The 6010-nt window shown below is 39.9% G+C and overlaps 1 long non-coding RNA gene across 1 annotated transcript in view; it reads right to left on the bottom strand.

Annotated features, from left to right (window-relative positions):
- The window catches only part of LOC308475470, a 597484-nt gene that overhangs the window by 531508 nt on the left and 59966 nt on the right, over window positions 1-6010 (bottom strand). The window lies entirely within an intron of this gene.

Here is a 6010-nt window from a genome sequence, read left to right as displayed (position 1 = left end):
TTTAAAGTGCTGCGTTTGAGTGCTTTTCTTTTTTTCTTTTTTTAACCTGGCAATTTCCCTGCAAAATCTCACTCTTTAATGCTGAATTGGAACAAACAGCAATTCAGTGGGTTTTGGGGGGAGAAAGCACTATGGCAAAATATTTTTTTTTAAAAAAGTACTCAGATACAGTGCTTTAAAATGTGGCCAGTGCCCAAAAAACATGGCACAAAAGGAAGTCTGGATGAGCCCTTAATCATGTTGTAGCAGATGTGCAAGTTTCAGAGCAGGAAGTATTACAGCATCAATGAAGAAGGTAGCCTACCTGCTGGGATGTGATGAGAGAGGAATACATCTGTCATTTTGTTTTCTCTCAGTTCCTTATTTTTCCATTCTTAAGTTTAGTTCTCAAATTTTGTTTTAAAAAGTGAAACTTCATCAGCATCTTAGTGCAATTTTCTCCTAATACACACATTTTTCAATGCAATTTTTCCTAATGTACACATTTTTGGAAAGCAATTTCCCATAATATAATGCACTTTTGGACTTTTTTTTACTAATATATGCATTTTATGCACATTTTGTTTATATGTGTGTGTATGTATGTATGTATGTACTGTATATGCACTTTTGTACTTGATATTTGTCTGGAGAACTGCATTGCAAAATTTGAAGAAGTGCAAATTCCAAAGGATGGCTGAGTTTCCGTTAGGTAGGGTTGTCTTTAAATGAAAATAGAATTGAATTCCTCTTCCATCCGTAGATGTGTCTAGCACATAATAAATGTCAATTTTTGCTGTTAGGTTCCCTTAGCCCAAAGTTTGGAGACTGCTGTTCAAGAGCAGGTGAAAACAAGCATGCTCCCTCTTCCATGTGACAGCTCTTGAGATATTTGAAGATGGCTATCACATCTCCTCTTTTCAAGGCAAAACATACCCAGCTCCTTCAACTGTTTCTCATAAGGTTTGGTTTCCAGACCCTTGATCATCTTGGTTGCCCTCCTCCGCACACATCCCAGCTTGTCAAAATCCTTCTTAAATGGCAGTACACTAGCAATTCCTTCATCAATTTTTGGTGGTTGATGGTGGAGCTGCTAAAATGTTGTATCTGATACTATTTTGTCTTTCCAAGCAAAACAGAATGTTGTGAAGATTCAGCTCACCTTTAGATGACCTGCTTATTGAGCATCCATCCTGATTTGGTTTCCCAAAGCTTAAGCAGAGCTTAGACTATATTTAGACTATATCCAGACTTTATTAAGCATCCATTCTGATTTGCTTGTGGCAAGGTTATAATAGAATAAGCTTTCTTCCACATTTGCTTGCATGGTGTTTGCATGACTTCGTATTAATTGTTCAGTCATCCCATACTTTTCAGTGTGTTTGTTCACCACGTTCCTAACTGCAAAATGTCTGTTTCCTCCCGTTAAGAGGATTTGTTTTGCCAAGACAGTGGAGTACTTTAACCCACTTTAATTACATGAACCTAAAGTTCCAGTATCTGCTTGAATCCCTCTCACAAAACACGGGCAGTCAAGAGACTTTAAAAAAATAAAAAATCATCCACGCTGCCTTTCTGAGTTATAAATAATTCTGTTAGTGCTCTTATAATTTTTTAATGATGAAAAAATTCTCTTTGCCAGCTCCCATATTTTCCAGCATGTTGAGCTGCTTGTATATTTTGCCACTCTACTAAACTTGTTTTCAGTCCCATTAGGATAAATAAAGGGCTTTCTGCATCTGGCCTCTTGGTGTCTCTGAGTATGTTCTGTCAAATGAAATGTGTTTGATAATCCAATACCAAGAGGAACTATTCCAATAGGCCCCTCTGTTTTAACAGAGGACACAGAAGAGCAACAGCAACACAATTGTATCCACATCTCCTCACGAACAAAATCCCAATGAGGTCAATGAGACTTATTCTGAGGTAATTTTGTATAGGATTGTTGACTATGAGGTCAGAGATCTTTAAAAAAAGAAGCACAATCAATGATAGGCCACCATGAAAATATTTTCAGAAGGGAAAATAAAATATGCGAGAGGAATAATTTAATTTTAATAGTTTCACAAGCTTCTCTTCTGCTGAGCCGAAAGGTTTTATTTGCCCTAGTTAATTTTAAAATCTCTCACAAACTGCAGGAAATCCCCAGAGACATTGCACCAAAAGAAACTAGAAAAGAACCCAACAGAGGTCAAATTCAAAAACAGACCAAACAAGAAGGAAATTGTCCTCTGTATGTAATCCAGGGCAATTTCCACCAGGGTTTATGTGAGGCATTTAAGTAAACGAATTTCATATAGTTCCAGGCCTGATAGACCAAAATAAAAACTGACAAATTGCTAGCTCCAGATGGTGCCCACCTGAGAGTTCTCAAAGAACTCAAATGTGAAACTGTTGATCTTCCAACAAAAATATGTAATTTGTCCCTCAGATCAGCCTCTGTACCTGAGTACTGGAAAGTGCCCAATGTACCAGCAATTGTAAAAAAAAAAGGGGGGGGGAATCTAGGGGCGATCCTGCTAATTATAGGCTGGTTAGCTAAACATCTGCCCCAGGAAACTGCATTATTAAAATAGCCAAGCATATTCAGAGGCAAAAATGGATAGAACCAAAGGCAAAAGAAGTCTGAGCAACAAATGTGATTTTTTACCTTTAGCTACATTACAATTACACAAAAACCAGAGGATTCACATACACACATCACTATGCTGTGAGGGAAATACCTACCCAACATTCATTGCTGGCCGATTCCCTGTACTCAACATAACCAATGGTTGAGGCCAGTCTTGATCAATCAAACCCCAGTTTTACTTCCCACTCAAGTATGGAAAGGTACAATAAACCACCAACATGGAAAGCTGGTTACACACACACACACACACACACACACACAAAGGCTGAACCCCAGGGGAGACCTTTTATACCTGTTCAACAGAACTATAGGGCATTAGCCCTGCAGGCAAGATGTGGGGAGTTTCTCATCAATCCACAGCTGCCATCTCTCTTCTTCAAGGGCACTCATCTCACTACAAGCTGTAAATCTCCACTTTCTAGGAACCAGAGCTTATCTACTCATACACACAGGGCCGGATTTAGGTTTGATGAGGCCCTAAGCCACTGAAGGTAATGGGTCCCTTTATATGTCCAGATGTCCTTTGTCAACAACAAATTGTCGCTGTTTTTTTGTGTTGAATATATGCTATATAGTAATTTATGGGCACCCTATATATAGAAATGAGCAAACCAGTGATATTTTAGGGAGCAGGCTAGCAGGCGGGGCCCATTACTCACAATAGGAGCCTATGCAACACAAAACATTGTTGCTATATGTAGGTTTTATTTTATTTGGTTTTTTATCTTATATTTTGGAAATGTACATCCAGTTTTTTTCCTTTAATTTTTTTGGGGGCCCCCAAGAGAGTGGGGCCCTAAGCTATAGCTTGTTTAACTTATACAGTGGTACCTCGGGTTGAGTACTTAATTCATTCCGGGTGTCCATTCTTAACCTAAAACTGTTCTTAACCTGAAGCACCACTTTAGCTAATGGGGCCTCCTGCTGCCGCTGCACCGCCGGAGCACGATTTCTGTTCTCATCCTGAAGCAAAGTTCTTAACCCGAGGTAATATTTCTGGGTTAGAGGAGTCTGTAACCTGAAGCATATGTAACCTGAAGCGTATGTAACCCAAGGTACCACTGTACATAAATCTGGTACTGCATACACACACATCTCTGCATTCTCCTTCCTGGTCAACAAGAAGCAGGATCACAGTTCAAGAGCACATTCCAGTTTGGCCAAAGCCCTTGAGGAGAACACAGAAGGGGGCTGCTGATGGTCATGGCCTGGAGATGAGAGAGTCTGGAGGATGAGACAGAAAGGTCTGGAGGCCTGAGGTTTCTCACCTCTAATGTAGGACTCTTGTAGCAGAACTAGGGTGGGCTCAAGCCCTGACAACTGGATATAAAAGCAATACATGACTTTCTCGTCTTGTCTTTTTGCTGCAGCCTACTTCAGATGGCTGATGCCCATTGGAAGCCTCTTCCCTGATGGTTTCAACAAGGGCAACACCAAGACCAAGGAGAAGGAAGCTGCAGGCAGTCCCGCCTCTGGGACTGGTTGTAAACAAGAAGGCAGACAGGTGAGGGCTGAGGGCAGGTAAAGTTAGTGAGGCAGTGCCCCATTCACCCTCATGGACCAGCCTCTACTGGCCATACAATATAAGGTCTGTTCCTTTCTCTTCAAGAATCAATTTTCATAACTTAAAACGTGCCATCTGGCAACCAGGATATGACCTTCTATAGGAGTTAGAAGGATCTCTGGGAATCAACAACGGGCTCATTAGGTTAATTTAAACTAGTCCAAGAACAGATGGGAGTGTCAAGTGCCATCAGGACATGTTATCAGCTGTTTGTCTGAATAACATAAAAGGATATTACTCAGGGGCCCTAAAAAAAGACGGTGAAGTCAGGTAGTCAAGGAGACAACCAGCAGGAAATTAAAATGGGTTCCTTGCGGGAACTATGGGTTGCAATTGAGAGGTGATGCAAATTAATAATTAAGAACTTCCAGGAAGGAAGGATAATCTAAAAAATAATAAGTCCTGGCTGACTTTCTAACTCTTTTATATTTTGTAATATAATTACAAGGTATGTCTTTCTTGTGGTTAATATCTTGGTCTTTCAAAGAAAAGAAAAGAAGTCTCCCCCCCCTCCCCATGCGCCTCAGCTCTAGAAACTGAGATATTTCTTCTCCTATTCGTGCTAGTCTTTCTGCCCCCACATGAACCAGTGCTTTATTTATTTATACAACTTATACCCCTCTTTTCTGTATAACAAAAACTCAAAGTGGCTTAAAAAAAACAATGACAAGATGCATAAAACACAATACAAAACAGTTCAAATTACAGACAGTACAATCTTATACCAGAATATTCAAAATTAAGTCTCATTGAATTCAGAGGAGCTTACTCCCAGGTAAGTTTCAATTTTATACCTACTACGTCCAAGATAACCTTTTCATATTGGGCTATTTGTGTCAGAATTGGCATATTGAAGAGAATAGTCTGGAGAGCATACTCAGTTCCCCCAGGGCACTGGTTAAACAAGCACATCCTTACAGCATGTGTATATGCATTTAAAATATTCATATTCTTCCTACCAACCAAGATTTCTCAAGTAGCTTAAAATATATAAATGTACAATAAAGAACACAATTAAATAAATTTAAACACCAAGTATATTAGAAACAATTCAGCTTCAACTGTCAGCTTAAATAATAAATATTCATTAAGTTTATACACCGCCCTCCATCCAAAGATCTTAGGGTGGTTCACACGATAAATAAAAACAGAAGCAGTTTAAGCCCCAAATAACTGAGTAAACAATAATATTTTAAACTGGCTTTGAAAATTTGTAAGAGAAAGTGACAGGCAGATGTGGAGAAGGAGCCCCAAAGATGAGATATCACCACAAGGAAGGCCCTGTCATTTCACAGGTTGGATGCTTCCAAAGCCAGGCCTCCAATGAAGCTCTGAAGAACCAGCCTATTTCATATGGGAGTGTCTGGGCCAGCGTGGTGTTGCGGTTAAGAGCGGTGGACTTGTAATCTGGTGAACCGGGTTCGCTTCCCCGCTCCTCCACATGCAGCTGCTGGGTGACCTTGGGCTAGTCACACTTCTCTGAAGTCTCTCAGCTTCACTCACCTCACAGAGTGTTTGTTATGGGGGAGGAAGGGAAAGGAAATTGTTAGCCGCTTTGAGACTCCTTAGGGTAGTAATAAAGTGGGATATCAAATCCAAACTCTTTTCTTCTTCTTCTTCTTCTTCTTCTTCTTCTTCTTCTTCTTCTTCTTCTTCTTGTTCCTGCCTAGGTCAAGTCTAGCACCTTGAATTGTGCCCTAAAAGGAACTAAAGGAACCATTAAAGTTCTTTGTTCTGCATTCCTTCCTTCCTGCCTTTCAACAGTTTCACAGCTGTATTCTGGACTAATTATGATTTCTAAACAGCATTCACAGGGAGAAATAAAAAACATTTTA

The sequence above is a fragment of the Podarcis pityusensis genome (genome assembly GCF_964106645.2).
Source record: "Podarcis pityusensis genome assembly, chromosome: 1".
Classification (NCBI taxonomy): Eukaryota; Metazoa; Chordata; class Lepidosauria; order Squamata; family Lacertidae; genus Podarcis; species Podarcis pityusensis.
Note: the sequence above shows the minus strand (reverse complement) of the source record. Positions and strands in the feature narration are given on the sequence as shown.